The following is a 19,613-nucleotide window of genomic DNA, read 5'->3' as shown; positions in this document are numbered from 1 at the left end:
TAGACCTGCTTTCCATTGTTACGTAATGTTGCCTAAATTCAGACCTCTAGGGAGCCTGTAACAGCGCTGAAGATTCATTTCCATGTCCCTGCTATGAGTATGACAGTTGGCATGGTGCTTGGGCCAGAAACACACTGAGCTATGCCCTAACGCCCCAGGGTGGGTCCAAACTAATCCTAACCAATAGAAAGGATTTGTTTGTTTGTTTTGTTTCAGAAAGGTAAAATTGAAGATTCAAGTTATGAATGTTTTGTTTTAATGTTTTCAGATTTTACAAGAGCCTGGATATTATTTGTAGAAACTACGGTCTGAATGTTAGTGCCTCCCCTCCCCAAGGCACACACACACACACACACACACACACACACCAGATTCATCCTTTGAAATCCTAACCCTCGAGCTGGAGAGATAGCTCAGAGGTTAAGAGCACTGGCTGCTCTTCCAAAGGTTCTGAGTTCAATTGTCAGCGACCCCATGGTGGCTCACATCTATAGTGAGATCTGGTGCCCTCTTCTGGCGTGCAGATGTAAATGCAGGCAGAACACTGTATACGTAATAAATAAATCAAGAAGAAAGGAAGAAAAGAAATCCTAACCTCCCCCCCAAGTGACATTAGGAGGAGGGTTTTGGAGAGAGATGAATAATTTTTTATATAGAACCTGAAAGCTAGCCAGGACCCAGCAAAAGGTGACATCTATGATATAAACCTGGGTCCTTACCAGATGCTGAGCCAAAGCTCAGAGAAACAAGTCTGTGTTTACAAGCCACCGCGTGGTGTGTGTCGCGGCAGCTTAGGCAGAGCGGTGGGGATTCCGGCTTACCGATGACAGCAGAGGGCTCTGGGCAGGCGCAGTGGAGGCAGGGAGGCCAGAAGAAGCAGGCACTTGGCCCTGGAGAGCTGTAACTGGCAGGTCCATTTGAGAATTTCAGTTTTGTCCCGGTCACGTGTTCCCTTCTGCAAAACAAACAGAATGGCCATTGACACATGTGAGAAAATGTTTTTTTTTCTCCTTTCACTGAAAAAGTATTTAATTTGTTTGACCCCTCTCTGATTTTGAGTCCACAGATAACACATGAACATAGGCTTGTTACAAAATTCAACACACGGGGACTGGAGAGATGATTTGGTGGGTACTGGCTGCTCTTCTAGAGGACTCAGGTTCCGTTCCCAGCACCCACATCGAAGTTAACAACTGTCTGTAGCTCTGGTCCCTTAGGAGCCAACACTCTCTTTCAGTCTCTACAGGTATTGCGTGACATTCAAGATGCAATGTGAGATGCTCATGCGGGCAAAACGCCCATGCACATAAGACAAAATTAAAAAATTAATACACAGAAATCAACGGAGGCTGTAAGGTCAAACCAACCTGCGACGTCCTCGGTTGGCAGAATCCTAGCTACAACTTTACGTATGTAACTACAAAGATCAACTGCCTTGAGGAAACGCTGAGAAATGGTTTGGCGTGGATTTGTTTTTTCCTGAGTTTACGGCTCATGCCGGGAATCCCAGCACTTGGAAGGAAGATGGCCGCAGATTGAGGCCAGGCTAGGTGACAGTGAGTTCCAGGCCAATTTGAGCAACTGTGTGAAAATCTGTCTCAAATAATCAAAACAAGTAAAAAGTAACTTTTTGCACCTTCAATTTTCATGTAACTTGGTGTCTTAAAGGCTCCAACTCACTACTACTTAAAACCTGAACTTTTTCCCTACTGTTCTATAATGTTTTAATAACATATATTATATGTTATTAAACTAATATAACCTAAGTATTTATTATAAACAATTTAGATATGTTTCTTCTCTCTGACAAAGCCATGAATACCAAATTCATCACTCAAATGTGTATCATGCTGTGTGTGTGTAATGCATGGTGTGTGTGTATAGAACTTGGCATTGTTGGGTGGAGAGATGGCTCAGAGGTTAAGAGCACTGGCTGTTCCTCCAAAGGTCCCGAGTTCAATTACTGGCAACCACATGGTGGCTCACAACCATCTAGAATGAGATCTGGTGCCCTCTTCTGGTGTGCAGGCACACCTGCAGGCAGAACACTGTACACACAATAAATAAAATAAATAAATCTTTTTTAAAAAGAATTTGGTATTGTCTAAGTGTCCTTCGAAAAGAGCTGTGTTCATTTCTGAAATAGTCCATGGTGTGACACCATCTGTTCCTTATTCTTTTAACACTGTAGACTCAGAGTACCAATATCATCCATGTTTTCAATTTTACTGGTCAAAACATTTCAGTGATCTTTCCATTTGCCTATCATTTTGTGCCATTATTAGTCATTGGCATTTCTTCGGTGAATTGTGTGTTTTTCCCAATTTTTCCATTCATCTATTAACATGATACATTAGCCAATTAATCCTAAAATCTTCAGGCCTTCCCACAGTAAAACTTTGTTTCTCCCTCACACTGCATGGCCACAGTGAGTCACCCAGATAGAGCCACAGACAGTAGCTTCAATAGCAATGTCCTCAAGACTGGAGAACTCCATCTGGTTCACAGAAGCAGCAAACATCACTTATCTGGACAGAAATATTCATGTTTACACTTAACGGCAGGGGTAGAAACTTACAAAATTGTGGAATATTTGCTACTTATTACTGTCTCTGACACAGTTTGGAGTATTTGTTATTTTATTGAGAAATGTTGACGTTACGTGGATATGAATTTATTGGGTACATTTGTAATATATGATGTTGAATTTTACATGCAAAAAAAATATCTTGAAAAATATCATTGGGAAAAATACCAGCTAGGATCAGCTGGGATCAGAGTAAACACAGCTATCTTCACTTGGTCATTAGTTTATCCATCAACTGTATGGATTTCATCAAGTCAATTTTAGCTCAACTGATCCCATGACTGTGGTGGATGAGACCTCTTCTTGCGGATGCTATGGACTTGGTGAGCTGTCCGTGCTAAGCCACGCTGTAACAACATGCTTATCACACCCTCATCGGCACAGTCTCTGGGATGTGTGTCAGAAAGAGTGCGGCGAGGCTGGAGAGATGGCTCAGTGGTTAAGAGGCTCTTGCAGAGGACTTGGGTTCAGTTCCCAGCACTTACATGGTGGCTTGAAATATCTATGCCTCCAGTTCTAGGGAATCTGACAGCCTTTTCTGACCTCTGTGGGCACCAGGCACATACATAAAATAAGTCTTTTTAAAACTGGTTTTTAAAAAGAAAAGTGTGGGTCTAGTTCCCTTAACTGTTACTTTCCTGGTGTCTAGGTTCTGAATAATTTATAACTTGTATTGCTCAAGCAGTTAGGACAAACCCATGGTATACTCCCCTTCCTTAGCCCAAGAAGGAACTCGTCGAAGCCACAGATGGCCGCCCATGTCTTTCTGAGCAAGGCTGGTATGTCAGCAATTTCATATTGAAACCAGCTCTACAGTAAGATAGTTTTAAGACTAGGTATATTTGCAGTGGCTTGTAATAGGAAATGAATGGTTTTAGAGTTAGGCATTTGGGGGCTGGAGAGGTGGCTCAGTGGTTAAAAGCACTGGTTGTTCTTCCAGGGTTCAATTCCAAACCCCCACCTGGCAGCTCACAACTATCTGTAGCTTCAACTCCCGGGGATCTGGCGTGCTCACAGACGTACATGCACAGACACACATGAAGGCAAAACACCAATGCACATTAAAATGTTTTAAATAGAATAAAAATTTAAAATAGTTAGCAGTTCTAAGATAATGAGCAGAAAATTAAAACCTTTTCCTTAGAGCAGACAGGAAGAGAGGAGGAAAAAGGACACCAGGATAGGTTAGCGTGGTGGAGAAGGAACCATGTGGGCTGGGAGGAAGGACTCCAATAATGGTGTGGAAAGGCCCAAATAAAGAACACAAGCAAGTGTCTTGGGATTATGGATGGAAGGTGGTCTAGATAAAAATGGTTAAGGTGATGGCATTGGATGGGGCTGAGAGGTGGATGTTGAGGTTATTGAGACAATTTAGGTACAAATAGGTAATTATACCCTCTAAAAACAACAAACAAACAAACCTGCTCCTTGCTGTAACCTCATAACTAGGTATGATAAACATTGAAAGCCATTCTTGAGAGAACTGAGGGGCCAGGAAGAGATCTCAGTGGTTAAAAGTCCTTGCTGCCCAAGTACAGCACCCTAAGTTTGATCCCAGCAGCCCACAGGAGGGTGGAAGAAGAGAGCCTACTCTACAAGGAGCACAAGCCCAATGGTGTCCCCCAGTCACGGTGGGCTAAGCCCTCCCCATCAATCATACCTAGGAAAACACCCTTACAGCCTTGTCCCCCTGTAGCCAGATCTTACAGAAGCATTTTCTCAATTGAAGTTCTCTCCTCTCAGATGACTGGGTCAAGTTGACATAAAACTAGCTAGGACAGAGGCCTTGTGAGATTTCCCCCATCCATGCTGGCACACCAACTCACATTTCGTTATGTGGGTTTTGTTTAGGCAGCCATTTTGCCGAGATTTCATGGGTGTGCTTCCCTGTCATGCCTATAAGACACTATCTTACCACAGGAATCTTACCCTTCCGGCTCTTCCAGCCTTTCTGCCCCCTTTCCATGTTCCCTGGTTTAGGAAGATGGCAGTAGCAGGTTCTCCTCTAGAGTCTATGAGTCTTTCAGCAATGAGTTTGCATCAATCCCCTCCTGTTAGGCTGTGTTTAAGTCTAATAGACTTAATAATAACCAATAGTTGTTGGTGGCCCCAAGATACAAGTACCGCTATTGCACCTTGAAGATGTTTCTGGGCTGGTCACTGTGTGGTGTGTAGACTTTGCAACTGGATAACACCACTGATGGGTTTTTCTTCCTTGTCAACTTGCAAGGTACCTTCAGGGACCACAAAATCTAGTCCTCAGAGATGACATTTCCAGATCAGTTTGAACCTCATTCTGTGTCCAAAATGTGTGGTGCGTAGGATGTTGTCTTCAGCAACAGGGTCTTAGCAAGGCAGCCGAGGGCAGTGGCGATGGCCTACATTGTTTGGGGAATCTGCTGAATGCTGCCTGACCAAGAACTCAAGAGGAAGGTTCCCATGCCTGACACTGTAGTTTTGTTAGATAGTCTGTCCTTGGTTTTTCTGTTTGTTTTTGCTTTTGTTCTGAGACAGGATCTCCCTGTGCAGCACAGTCGGCCTGAAATGATTAATCCTGCCTCAGCTCCCAAGTAGCCGGGATTGCAGCTACGTGTTTACCCCACCTGGCTTAGGTTTGCTTTTAACTGTTGTGGGTTTTTTTTTTTTTTTTTTTCATATCAGAACATTTAAGAAATTTGGTTAGTTGCGTTTTGTACCTTGCTTCACATTAGTCTGTGTGGAGCCTGTTCGTCCTGTACCTCATCCTTAAACTCCAAAATGCATCTTCTACTGCAGAGCCTCCATTGACTTCTTACTTAGACCACAGTGGTCTGTGAATTTCTGAAGACATTTAACTCTCAACCATGTGACTTAGTGTTTGTGCGCGCGCGCACACACACACACACACACACACACACACCACACTTTTATTCAGTCTTGTGTTACCCCCCAAGCTTTCACATACTTTGCTATCTCTCAAGCTAGACTGATAGATTTTCAAGAGTAGGAGAAATTGGCTTAATACAGACAGACGGTCAGTTGGACTTGAGAGCTGATGAGGTTTATCCACAAAACACACTCATTTCACTTACATGGCTGGAGGCAAAAACTGAGATGCTTACAACGCAAACACTTCGTTCCTGCAGAGCTAAACAATACTTAGACGTGTTTAAATCTAAGAAATAAACTGTGGCAAAAGGCATTGGCTACTGAGGCCTCTTCTCAAAGAGAACTACAGACCGTAGCTACCTTCCAGCATGGAAGTCATATGCCTGCTGGCATTGTTCACTAGTTTCACTGCCGCTGAGCTCGCATTTTCTCACTTGTCCTTGCTTTGCTTTGTTTTGCAAGTCACAGATCCTCCTCCCCCGACTCTTTTCCTCTTTGTTCATTCTTCTAATAATTAAGCTTAATGACATAGTTTCAAGTAAACACTTTAATAGTTCTTCATTTACGATAAAGTATGAACTACATAAACTCAAAGGATGAATACCCACACCCACACAGAAATTTACCCTACCTGAAATCTGTGCCCTCAGAAGTAGGGCAATTCATCCATCACTGGCTTGAGCCATAAAATTGGAATCCAGGCAATAATTCTCCAATTAAAGAAACTCTCCAGCCTGGGATTCTGTCCTCCTGAATCCTAACTAGTTGGCAACAAAAGCTATCCTGCCTTGGTGTGAATAAGCCTTAACATAAAACTCTTTACCCAGCCTGAAAAGTTAGAAATTAAGGGAGAAATATATTCAGGTAGACATTTATACACAACATTTTGAATACCATTTTGGTCAAATTAGTCTCAAATGAGTTACTGTAAAGTAAAATTTAGGGAAAAAAACATATAAACGTCTTGAACTTTAATAGCTCAGCCCAACTAGAAATTAATGCGTGTTCTGATATAAGGCTGGGAAATAGATTTCTCCCTGATGATTACACAGCTGGTCATTAAATACTGTCCACAGCAACAACAGTTCCGTGGCTTGTCTTCCAAATACTCTCCACCATGGCCTCCTCTATGGAAGCCAGCTACAATAATGCCTCCTTATTTCGTCTCTCACATATCTTTAACAAATCTAGCATTCCTGTGTGTAATCTGTACAAAATGTGTCAAAACAAACCCTCAAATATGTTGATAAGACACCAAGAAGGAACCCTGGGAATTCTGTGGTTTCTAAAGTTCTTAAGGCTTCTATTTACAGCTGGTAGCTTTAATTTGTTCCAGCAAGAGTACCAAATTAATGGTCAAATATCAAAGTTGCATTTCAAAAAGAAAGAGGACATTTAAAGAGTTTGCAGATTACATTTTTATTTTTATAAAGTACTGAGTATATGAGTTTTAAATTGAATTCTAAATAATGGAACCTTCAAGGAAATCAGAGAGCCAGATGCTGCAGCTTTCCTGAGTTCCAGCCTGGCCTTCCTGGATCCCCTGACCCAAACTACATGAAGTTTGAAAGCTGGGGCACTGTCATCTTCACATTTTAGGTCATGGATTCAGAGCTTAATATGTTTTGGGAAGAGGTGAATGAAAGAAGACACTAGGAATACAAAGCAGCCACCTCCCAAATGCACGCACAGCTCCGTGCTCATTTGTGCTATAGTCACGCACAGGTCTCAGTGGCTCGAATTGCATCAGCTGAAGTACACACTGACTTTGAATCAAGTGAGATTACGTCAGTGTAGTGAGTTATCGCTATGGAATGGAGTAAGATTTTGAACTAAAAAATAATAATGATGATGTGAAAATTCCATCCAAGCTCTTTCTTCCCAGGAAGCTTTTTTATTTGTCAGAAAACTTAATGAAATTAAGTGATTTCAATTTTAGCTGCCTGTTTGGCACTTTGTGTTAATGCCAGCAAAGTGTCAGTCCAAAGACTAATTGCTTAACCTATTTCATTTGTCCTACACAGATTACAGGCCTCTTATAAGCGATCCAGCTAAATCACACACAGGTTTCTTACTGTGCAATGTTTTTTAATCTCTTGCTCTTCTGTTCCCTTGCAGCTCCGTGGATGCAGCCGACAGTACTTACACGCCACAGTATCAAATTCCATTGCTACCTGGAAAAGATCTCTGTGGTCCAAAACCTCAGTCAGAGGGTTACGGATGCCAGGATCAGTGAAGCACGTCTTACGGAGCTGGGGAAAGTCCATCCCATCCCACAACTCCAAAACACAAGGGAAAGTATGAAAATGCCCATAACTCCAAAATGACACCTGCCCCCCAGAGACAAAATTCAAACTCTTGAGCCTGTAGGGGAACATTTCATATCCAAACCACACCGATAACAAAGGCAAAAATGCCATGTTAGAGTTCTATAACAGGTACGTGGGAAATTGCCCTGTCTCACAGCTCATTTGGGAAATGCAACTCAGAACCACAATACTCAATCCCAGCTATAACAGCTATGGTCATGAAAACAATACCTAAATGGTGAGTAGGACCTAGATAAATGTAGGCATTTTTGACATAGTTAGCAAAGAGAAGGAATAAATCAATAGAGCTCTATGAAAACCAGCATGGCGCTGCCTCAGAAATAAAAACCCTGGGCGACGATGGAGGCCGAAAGGAGGAGCATCTCACTTCCCGGACCTCCTCCGAGGTCTGTGATGCCAGTGTGGCTAGTGGTCCTGATGCAGCTAGGAACCAGTCTGATGTCTGAGGCCCATGTTACCAGCTCACACCGTGTGATGTCTGTGGTCTCTGCCTCTGCGTGGGGCCGTGTTGTTGATGTGAGTGTCTCGCACTGCCTCGTGAGGCCATGATGACCCCGTGAGGGTCCGGGCAGCCTCTGAGGGCCTTGTCTGAGTCTGTGGCCCTGCTGCAGCGGAGAGCCATGCTTGTGGTCTGTGCTGTCACCAGAAACCGTGAGGAAGCCCACGATCTGGGCTCTGACTGACTGTAAAGAGCTTCTCCGGCAGCGACATCGATGACTGAGAAAGAGCGATGCGCAAGGCTTCCGTGACGACCCCTACTCCCCACCCCCTCGCAAAAAGTCACAGCCTAAACAGAAAGTCTTTAAAGAGAACTTTTTAAAAGTGTGATAAGGACGCTGAGTTATGGCTTCCCAGAATTGATGGCCTCGTGGGGGGGGGGGGTCTCAGTTGTATTTAAGGGGCAGGCTACTGAGAGCTTGAGCATGCTCCAGTGAGCACACAGAGAACACACACTGGACTTGTTTATTTTATTTTATTTTGAGGGGGAGGTCATAAGGGCAGGAGAGGGAGGCATGGAAGGACTGGAAAGCGGATGTGGTCGGGAGTGTATGATGTGAATTTCCAAAAAAAAAAAAAAATCAATAAAAATACTATGTTGAAAAAAAAAAGCTGTCTATGTTTCTTGCAGTTCCACCAATGGATACACATATGCACAGGAGATGAAATAAATATGCACGGCTGTGTCTATGCCAACATTACTCATAGAGAAAGCATGAGGTAGCACTCCAGCAGTGAATGAAGAAAACATGGCATATGAGTATCTTCTCAGCCAGAGGAAAAGACTGAGATCTTGTCATCCATCGCAACATGGATAGAACAGATCATTGCATTAAGTGAAATAAGCCAGGTATAGAGAAAGCCCACATTTTCTCATCATGTATTTGTGGAAACTAAGGGTTAACCTCGAGGAACGGAGTGGGAGGGTGGCCATCACAAACTGGGCAAGGGAGACAGAGAGGAGTTAAGTTACATCACCAAGGCACAGAAGAGTGGGCATTGGTTTTACGTGGCATGGTGCAGAATCTATTCAAGTGGCCTACGCTATATTTCAAAATGACTAGGAAGAGGGAGAAATACCACATAAAAATGGCTCATATTTGATTTAAAAGATCATTAAAAAGTCTTATTCCAGATTGCTTATTTACCACTCAGAAGACAGTGGGACCTGGGAGAGAGGACTGATGGGTGAGACAAACTAAAGTCTCATGCAGGAGCCAACTTTATTCAGAGTGTGGGACAGTTTATCCTCCGCGTGTTAAAGAAGGGTCACGTGAATGCAGGGTTCACTCACAGGGACAAGCCGCACACAACGGGCAAGCTACACACAGCGGGTCACGTCTTTCCATGAAGGCATATGAACAAATAACAATATCCAGTTGGGACGGGTACTGGGAAGCGGCCTCACTCCTGTCTGCTGCACCTGGGAGGAGCACGGACACACATTCCAAGACCAGTTCCTTGTTTTGAATAAACTGAGGTCTCAAGACTCCTGTTTTCCTGGAGTTTTCTCACAAGTACTCTGAATTCTTCTCAAAGGATTTTTTTCCTTGAACCACTTTCCGACATGTAACCTTAAATTTCTTTTACAGTTAAGTGTGTGTGTATTTGTGTGTGTGAGAGAGAGTATGTGTGTGCACGGGCGTGTATATGCGTGTGCTGTGTGATAGTGCACACATAGTAAGAGTTGGTTCTCTTCTTTCCCACTTGGTGGTGTATTGGGGCTTGAACTCAGATCCTCAGGTGTGGCAGTAGGCACGTTATCTACTGAGCCATTGCACCTACCTCATTCAGATTAATACACATTGTACCCACGCACTGAATTACCATAAAGCACACCATAAAATGAACAAATAACACATCTTGATTTTCTTTTCAAAAGAAAAAAACATCTACCATTCCCAGCCTCAGCTCACTGTTAAACAGAGCTGTGCCCCTGGCAAGCAAACAACCACAAACTCATTGCCACTCACATTTTTACCACGCTCGGTGGAGAGAAAGGGCTCTGGACAGAGGCCGGCTGGGTCTACAGTCCATTGTGTTCTCTAAATAGCCTGAGATGTTTTCCCAGATGAAGCCAGACCAATAGAGCACCGCAAACCTGACCGCATCTTCGGCAACCCCCATCCCCACAGGAGAGCCAGCCTTTCATTGAATTTGGCCTGTGTGGTTGTTACACACTGTGAAACAGTGTGGGATGTTATTAAGAAATGGGCCTGTGAAAAAAATCTGTCAGATTTATTGGAAAAGAGTGTCCTCTGTATCACACAGTGGCTTCTTTGTGAGATTTACAGAGAACCTTCTTCCTGGTCCCCTAACCAGAAATAATTATGCTTCTCTTGAGTAACTGGCTTGTTTTTATCTCCTAAACGCTGTGAATCATGTCATGGATCATTTTCCCTTCTCAGCTCTGTCTGCCAAGAATCTTAGAGGCAAATTTGTGGTCAGTCTCTAGCAAGACCACAGAGCTTACAATTTCTACTCTGTGTATTAACCGTCTTTCCAGTTTCATTGTCGGGGTGGAAAAGTGTCCCAGAGCCAACAAGGCCTGCATTTTAAGCCCCAGGTCTCCAACACTTAAAATTTATGTGGTCATTATCACTGACCCATGCGCTGTTTTGCCATGTCTAAACTGGAAATAATGACAACTCTCTCATGGAGTTTGCACTAGGATAAACTGAATTCATATATGCAAGAAGCTTAAGACAGAGCCTGACATAGAGCAAGCAAATGATTTGTGTTTAGACGTTATTCTCACCTTTATTATTTTTACTTTTCTTTGATATGATCTGTCTCCCAATGGTGGCTCACAACCATCCCTAACTCTATTTCCAGGACCAATGCCTTCTTTTGATCTCTATATGCACCAAGCATGTACATGGTACATGTACATACAGCAGACAGAACATATATACACATGAAATAACATCAATAATTCTTTTTCTGCCTCTGTGCTTTCTTTCCAAAATAATATTCTTACTGGCTATGTGGAAATTTCCCATCATGCACTCCAATCACATAGTCACATTGTCTAAATCAGTGGTTCTCAATCTGTGGGCTGTGACCCCTTTGGGGGTCAAATGACCCTTTCACAGAAATCACCTAAGACCATGAAAAAACACAGAAATTTACATTACAACTCATAAAAATAGCAAAATTACAGTTATGAAATTGCAATGCAAGTAATTTTATGGTTGGGGGGGTCACCACAACATGAGGGACTGTGTTAAAGGGTCACAGCATTGGGAGATTGAGAACACTGTCCACATAGACCTCAATATGGTTATTTCAGGGAGACTATCTTATTCTGCCCTGATCTGCTCTAAGTATGATTTGTCCTGATGACAATTCTATGAGGAAATCCTCTGTACCATGTGACTGTTGAAAACAACAGCACTAGGAGATGCCACTGAAAATCCTCTCAGTAGACAAGGTCAGCATTTCAAGAAAGCTGTGTCTACAGTTCGTTCATTCCAAAGAGTCCACATCTCTGAGAAGGCTTTCCCCTGGTTGCTCAGCTAAAAAGGCGACACATCCTTTGCGTCTATATGGAAATCACTTGGTCTAATGACGAGTGTCACACGTCCAGCATGAAGAAAGCATGTAGGACAGAAAGGAATGTTGTATGAGAGAATACAGTTTGACCGACGGGAGACCTTGTGCTTTACTTCGCCATAACAAAAGTAGTTTTCATCTGCTTCTCTCGTTCTCTGCTTCTGGTGACAGTTGCTGAAAATGCTTATCACGCTCCAAGATGTGATGTCCAAGGAATCGTTTGGCATATAAAAATACTTTTTCTAAGATATTTGCCAGCTATATAGTCCAAAAGAGGATTAGTATCTAGAATATACAAAGAACTTTAAAAACATAACAAAATCTACCCAATGTAAAAATAGAATATAGGCCTGAACAGAATTAATTTTCTTTATTAAAACACACTGAGATTTCAGTTTCTGTACAGTAAGAATCATAATAACGAAATCATACCATGTTGTGACAGACTATCCCGTTACTGTGATAACATGCCTTTTCTTTGAAAGCTCTGGTGAAAGGCTTTTGAAGCAATAAGCTAGCAGCAGAAAATGTTTTCACAGGTCCTACAGTTAGCATAGAATGGGAAATGGCTATTGCTGCTTATATAAAGGCAGTTATAAAGTATATTTCTATTCCTAAAGCACAGCCTTATTCCACAGAGTGTTTGCTTATCTACATACAATTTAAAACTCCAAGTTATGTGGCAAAATGAATTTAACAATAAGTATTTTTTTTTTTTGTTCAAGTATGTCCTGTGCTTTCTTTTTTTTATTTTTATTTTATTTTTCTTTTTAGTTACATTTTCTTAACTCTGTGTCCCAGCTGTATCCCGCTCCCTCATTCCCTCCCCAACCCCACACTCCCTCCCTGGTCTCCTCCCTGCCCCTTTCCAAGTCCACTGATAGGGGAGGACCTCCTCCCCTTTCATCTGACCCTGTTTTATTAGGTATCTTCAGGGCTGGCTGCAAAGTCCTCCTCTGTGGCCTAACAGACTGCTTCTCCCCTGGTGGGGGGGGGGGGTGTCAAACAGCCTGCCCTTGAGATCCTGTTAGAAATAGTCCGTGTTCCCCTTACTTTGGAAAACTACTTGGTTACTGAGCTACCACGGGCCACATCCGAGCAGAAGTTCTAGGTTATATCTATAGATGGTCCTTGGTTGAGTGTCAGTCTCAGAAAAGACCCTGTGCCCAGATATATTTGGTCCTTGTAGAGCTCCTATCCTTTCCATATCATACTAACTTCCCTTCTTTCATATGATTCCCTGCACTCTGCCGAGGGTTTGGTTATGAGTCTTAGTGTCTGCTTTGAAACACTGCTAGGTAGAGTCTTTCAGATGCCTTTTGTGGTAGACTCCTGTCATAAGTTCAATGCACATCCCATTTGTCTTTCTAAATGAGGATTAATCACCTTCGCCTGTGTCCACTTTCTTGATTATCTTCTTTAGGTGTGTAGATTTCATTATGTTTATCATATCTTGTAGGTCTATATAAGCGAGTATATGCCAAGTTTGTCTTTCTCCTTCTGGGATACTTCACTCAGAATGATCTTTTCTAGATCCCACCACTTGCCTGCAAATTTCATGATTTCCTCCTTTTTGATTGCTGAGTAGTATTCCATTGTGTAAAAATACCACAATTTCTGTATCCATTCCTCCGTTGATGGACATCTGGGTTGTTTCCAAGTTCTGGCTATTACAAATAAAGCTGCTACGAACATGGTTGAACAAATGTCCTTGTTGTGTACTTGAGCAAATTTTGGGTATATACCTAGGAGTGGTATAGCTGGGTCTTGAGGTAGCACTACTCCTAGTTGTCTGAGAAAGCGCCAGATTGACTTCCAGAGTGGTTGTACCAGTTTACATTCCCACCAGCAATGGAGAAGGGTTCCCTTTTCTCCACAACCTCTCCAGTATGTGTTGTCCCTTGAGTTTTTCATCTTGGCCATTCTGATGGGTGTAAGGTGATATCTCAGGGTCGTTTTGATTTGCATTTCCCTAATGGCTAATGAGGTTGAGCATTTCTTTAAGTGTTTCTCTGCCATTCGATGTTCCTCTTTCGAGAATTCTCTGTTTAGCTCTGTTCCCCATTTTTTAAGTGGATTACTTGGTTTGTTGCTTTTCTGCTTCTTTAGTTCTTTATATATACTGGATATTAGCCCTCTGTCAGATAAAGGGTTGGTGAAGATTCTTTCCCAATCTGTAGGCTGTCTATTTGTTTTGATGACAGTGTCTTTTGCTTTACAGAAGCTTTTCAGTTTCATGAGGTCCCATTTATTGATTGTTGCTCTTAGAGCCTGTGCTGTTGGTGTTCTGTTCAGGAAGTTGTCTCCTGTGCCAATGAGTTCTAGGCTGTTTCCCACTTTTTTTTCCAACTGATTTAGAGTATCTGGTTTTATGTTGAGGTCCTTGATCCACTTGGACTTTAGTTTTGTGCAGGGTGATAAATATGGATCTATTTTCATTTTTCTGCATGTAGACATCCAGTTGGTCCAGCACCATTTGTTGAAGATGCTGTCTTTTTTCCATTGAATGGATTTGGCTTCTTTGTCAAATATTGAGTATTCATAGGTGTGTGGGTTTATTTCTGGGTCTTCTATGCGATTCCATTGATCCTCCTTTCTGTTTCTATGCCAATACCATGCAGTTTTTATTACTGTTGCCCTGTAGTACAGCTTGAGATCGGGAATGGAGATACCTCCAGATGATCTGTTGTTGTACAGGATCGTTTTGGAGATTCTGGGTGTTTTGTTTCTCCATATGAAGCTGAGAATCTTTTTTTCAAGGTCTGTAAAGAATTGAGTTGGTATTTTATGGGAATTGCATTGAATCTGTAGATTGCTTTTGGCAGGATGGCCATTTTCACAATGTTAATCCTACCAATCCATGAGCACGGGAGATCTTTCCATCTTCTGAAATCTTCTTCAATTTCTTTCTTCAAAGACTTGGAAGTTTTTCTCAAACAGGTCTTTCACTTGCTTGGTTAGAGTCACACCAAGGCACTTTATGTTATTAGTGGCTATTGTGAAGGGTGTTGTTTCCCTAATTTCTTTCTCAGCCTTTTTGTCTTTGGTATACAAGAGGGCTTCTGATTTTTTTGAGTTGATTTTGTATCCTGCCACTTTGCTGAAGGTGTTTATCAGCTGAAGAAGTTCTCTGGTTGAATCTTTGGGGTCGCTCATGTATACTATCATATCATCTGCAAATAGTGACACTTTGACCTCTTCCTTTCCGATTTGTATTCCCTTGATCTCCTTTAGTTGTCTTATTGCTGTGGCTAGGACTTCAAGTACAATGTTGAAGAGATGTGGAGAGAGGGGGCAGCCTTGTCTTGTCCCTGATTTCAGTGGGATTGATTTAAGTTTCTCTCCATTGAGTTTGATGTTGGCTATAGGCTTGCTGTATATTGCCTTTACTATCTTTAGGTATGTGTCTTGTATCCCTGATCTCTCCAAGACTTTAAACATAAATGGGTGTTGGACTTTGTCAAATGCTTTTTCAGCATCTAAGGAGATGATCATGTGGTTTTTCTCCTTCATTTTGTTTATGTGGTGGATTACATTGATGGATTTCCGTATGTTGAACCACCCTTGCATTCCTGGGATGAAGCCTACTTGGTCATGGTGGATGATATCTTTGATGTGTTCTTGGATTCGGTTTGCAAGTATTTTATTGAGTATTTTTGCATCAATGTTCATAAGAGAGATAGGTCTGAAGTTCTCTTTTTTTGTTGGATCTTTGTGTGGTTTAGGTATCAAAGTGACTATGGCTTCATAGAATGAGTTTGGTAGTGTTCCTTCTATTTCTATTTTGTGGAATAGTTTGAGGAGAATTGGTGTTAGTACTTCTTTGAAGGTCTTGTAGAATTCTGCGCTGAAGCCATCTGGTCCAGGGCTTTTTTTGGAGGGGAGACTGTTAATGACTGCTTCAATTTCCTTGGGAGATATAGGGCTATTCAGTCTTTCTACCTGATCTTGACTTAATTTTGGTAGATGGAATCTGTCAAGAAAGTTATCCATTTCATTTAGATTTTCAAATTTTGTGCCATATAGGCTTTTGTAGTATGACCTAATAATCGTTTGGATTTCCTCAGTGTCTGTAGTTATGTCCCCATTTTCCTTTCTGATTTTGCTGATCTGTATGGTTTCTCTCTGCTTTTCAGTTAGTTTGGCTAAGGGTTTGTCTATCTTGTTGATTTTCTCAAAGAACCAGCTTTTTGTTTCATTGATTCTTTGGATAATTTTATTTGTTTCTAATTGATTGATTTCTGCCCTTAGTTTGATTATTTTCAGCCATCTGCTCCTCTTGGGTGTATCTGCTTCTTTTTTTTTCTAGGTTTTTCAGTTGGGCCATTAAGTTGTTTGTATGTGATGTTACGGATTTCTTCTTGTAGGCACTTAGTGCTATAAATTTTCCTCTGAGCACTGCTTTCAATGTGTCCCATAAATTTGGGTATGTTGTGCCTTCATTTTCATTGAATTCTAGAAAGTCTTTAATTTCTTTATTTCTTCCTTGACCCAGCTGTCATTGAGTAGTAAGTTGTTCAGTTTCCATGTGCGTGTCGGCTTTTTGATGTTTCTGTTATTGTTGATGTCCAGCTTTAGTCCATGGTGGTCAGATAGTATACAAGGGATTATTTCAATCCTTTTGTATCTGTTGAGGCTTGCTTTGTGACCAACTATATGGTCTATTTTGGAGAAGGTTTCATGTGGTGCTGAAAAGAAGGTGTACTCTTTTGAGTTTGGGTGAAAAGATCTGTAGACGTCTATTAGGTCCATTTGATTTAGGGATTCTATGAGTGCTTTTATTTCGCTATTTGGTGTCTGTCTGGTTGATATGTCCCTTGATGAGAGTGGGGTGTTGAAGTCTCCCACTATTAAGGTATTAGGATCAATGTATGATTTAAGCTTTAATATTGTTTCATTTACGAATGTAGGTGCTCTTGTATTTGGGGCATAGATATTCAAAATTGTGATGTCCTCCTGTTGGATTTTTCCTTTGATGAGAATATAGTGGCCCTCCTTATCTTTTTTGATTAACTTCGGATGAAAGTCTATTTTATTAGATATTAGGATGGCTACTCCAGCTTGTTTTCTGGAACCATTTGCTTGAAAAACATTTTTCCAGCCCTTTACTCTGAGGTAGTGTTTATCTTTGTTGCATAGGTGTGTTTCTTGGATGCAACAGAATGTTGGGTCCTGTTTCTGTAACCATTCTGTTAGCCTGTGTCTTTTTATTGGTGAGTTGAGTCCATTAATATTGATAGATAATATTGACCAATGCATGTTAGTTCCTTTTGTAATGGAGTCGATGATCTTACCTTGTTTCATTGCTTGTTTTCTTTTCATTTTTGTTGGGATATTATCTGTATGCCCTGTTTTCTTGGGTGAATTCATTTTCGTTGGATTGGAGTTTTCCTTCTAGTATCTTCTGTAGGGTTGGTTTGCTGTATAGATATTGCGTAAATTTAGTTTTGTCATGGAATATTTTGTTTTCTCCATCTATGTTGATTGAAAGCTTTGCAGGGTATAGTAGTCTGGGTTGACATTTGTGATCTCTTAAGAGTCTCCATGATGCTTGCCCAGGCCCTTCTGGCTTTCATAGTTTCTGATGAGAAGTCTGGTGTGATTCTGATAGGTCTACCTTCATATGTTACTTGGCCTTTTTCCCTTGCTGCTTTTAATATCTTTTCTTTGTTCTGTAGATTTAGTGTTTTGACTATGATGTGACGTGATGTGTTTCTTTTCTGGTCTAGTCTATTTGGTGTTCTGTAGGCCTCTTGTATATTTATGGACATCTCTTTCTTTAAGTTGGGAAAATTTTCTTCTATGATTTTCTTGAAAATATTTTCTGGACCTTGGAGCCTGGAGTCTTCTTTTTCATCAATTCCTATTATTCTTAGATTTTGTGATTGGAATTTTTCTGATTTTACTTTTTCTTTGAGAGAATTATCAATTTCTGCAAGTGTGTCTTCAGCTCCGGAGATTCTCTCTTCCATCTCTTGTATTCTGTTGGTGATGCTTACTTTTGTGGTTCCTGATCTTTTCTCCAAGTTCTCCAGCTCAAGAGTTTTCTCATTTTGTGTTTTCTTTATTGATTCTAATTCTATTTTCATGCCTTGCACCATTTCTTTCATGTGTTTGAATTTGGATTCCTGTCTCTCTACGATGGACTCTATTTCTTTGTTCATTTCCTTTTTGTATGCCACTAATTTTTTCTCTACTTGTGCCTCTATTTGTTTGGCTATGTTTGCCTGTCTTTCTTTAAGGGTTTTGTCTATTTCTTCTTTCTTTACCTCCAATTGACTGGCCAACTCTTTGAAAGATTTGTTCATTTCCTCCTTATGAGCCTCAAATAATTGAGCAAGCATGGCTTTAAGGTCATTTTCCTGTGCTTCTGATGAATTGGAGTATCCATCGATTTTGGGGTTTGCTGGTGAAGTCATGATGTCCTGATTTATGTTGGAAGTGTTCTTTCGCCTACCCCTGGCCATTGGCTTATCTGAGACCTTCCCTGTTTGTTTTTGGATTCTGCAGATCAGACTGGTACTGTCTCTCTCTCGAGTCTGGAGAATTCTTCAGGAAGTTGAGAGAGGTCCCGTGTCCTTAGCGTGTGCTGAGGACTAGCTGTACCTGTGGGAGGAAAGTACGCAGGCGCAAACAGAGGCAAATGCAAGCGTGCGTGCCTGTGTATATGTGTGTGTGTGTGTGTAAGTGGGCGTGGGCGTGTGTCTCGAGGGACAGAGTGATGGCTAATGTTGAACCCTTGAGTGTGTGGGAGGGGCTCTGCAATGTATATGTCGCAGGCGCTAGTGATGATCGCAGCGCAATTTCTGGCATTAACTGCCTTAACTCCTCAATTAGACCCACAGAGCAGGAACTTCAATGTTCCAAGTGCCCCTCTGTTTCCCAAAGTGGGTATATGGGTGGGAGGGGGTTCGATGCCTGGCTTCTGTTTTAGAAGGACCCAGGATCAGTGGAGCTGCAGATTCTCAAGGGTGCACTCACTTACAGGCAGGTCACTTGGCAGAGATCGGGATATCTGGGCTCTCTGCTCTCTGGTTTGGCCCTGCTTCTTTGATGTGCTCTGCCAGTTCCATGCTGCTGTCACTGCCAGGTTATGAGGTCTTGCTGCAGCTGGAGATTTTAGGGTGGTCACGTCAGTGGGAATCGGGGTAACCAGCCTTTCTGTTCTTTGGTTTGGCCCTGGTTAGTCTTAAACTGGAGGGCTGATGTGCCCCGCCAGCTCAGTGCTGCTCCGCCGCCAGGTTAGAAAGTCCCGCTGTAACTGGAGACTGGGTTGCTAGTCCAGATGCTTTCTGGGAAGTCCTGGGGTCTCTTCACTGTGCTCTCCAAGCTTCGGAGGCCCAGCGCCTGGTGTGTCTAGCTTGTATGGCGTTTCTGTCTGGTTTTGGTGAGTATATAGCGTATTCTCTGTCACTGTGGGATTGGGCGGGCCGTACCGTCAGTGATGGCGCTCCTGCGGAGCTAGTATGGCGTCTAGCAGACTCAGGCCCTGGGAGGATGGTGCAGCCGCCCTGCGTGAATCTGGGGCTCCGAGACACAGTACTGCTGGCCTTTGCCGATAAAGGGCTTGGGGCTCCGCCTCAGTGGCTGCAGGCCCCAGGCAGTTAGGTCTGCGCTGAGAAAGGCGAGTCTGCTGTGCCGAGGAGGAGGGAGGTCTGGGGGAGGGGAGTGCCGAGAGATCAAAGGATCGTTTCTCACCTTCCCCAAACAAGTCCCTGGGTGACCCGAGACCAAGGTTTTCACCTCCTGAGATGTTCCCCGTTGTTTAGAAAGTC

Source organism: Psammomys obesus, unplaced genomic scaffold (genome assembly GCF_907164565.1).
Source record: "Psammomys obesus unplaced genomic scaffold, mPsaObe1.curated_primary_1811, whole genome shotgun sequence".
Classification (NCBI taxonomy): domain Eukaryota; kingdom Metazoa; phylum Chordata; class Mammalia; order Rodentia; family Muridae; genus Psammomys; species Psammomys obesus.
This window is presented reverse-complemented; position numbering follows the sequence as displayed.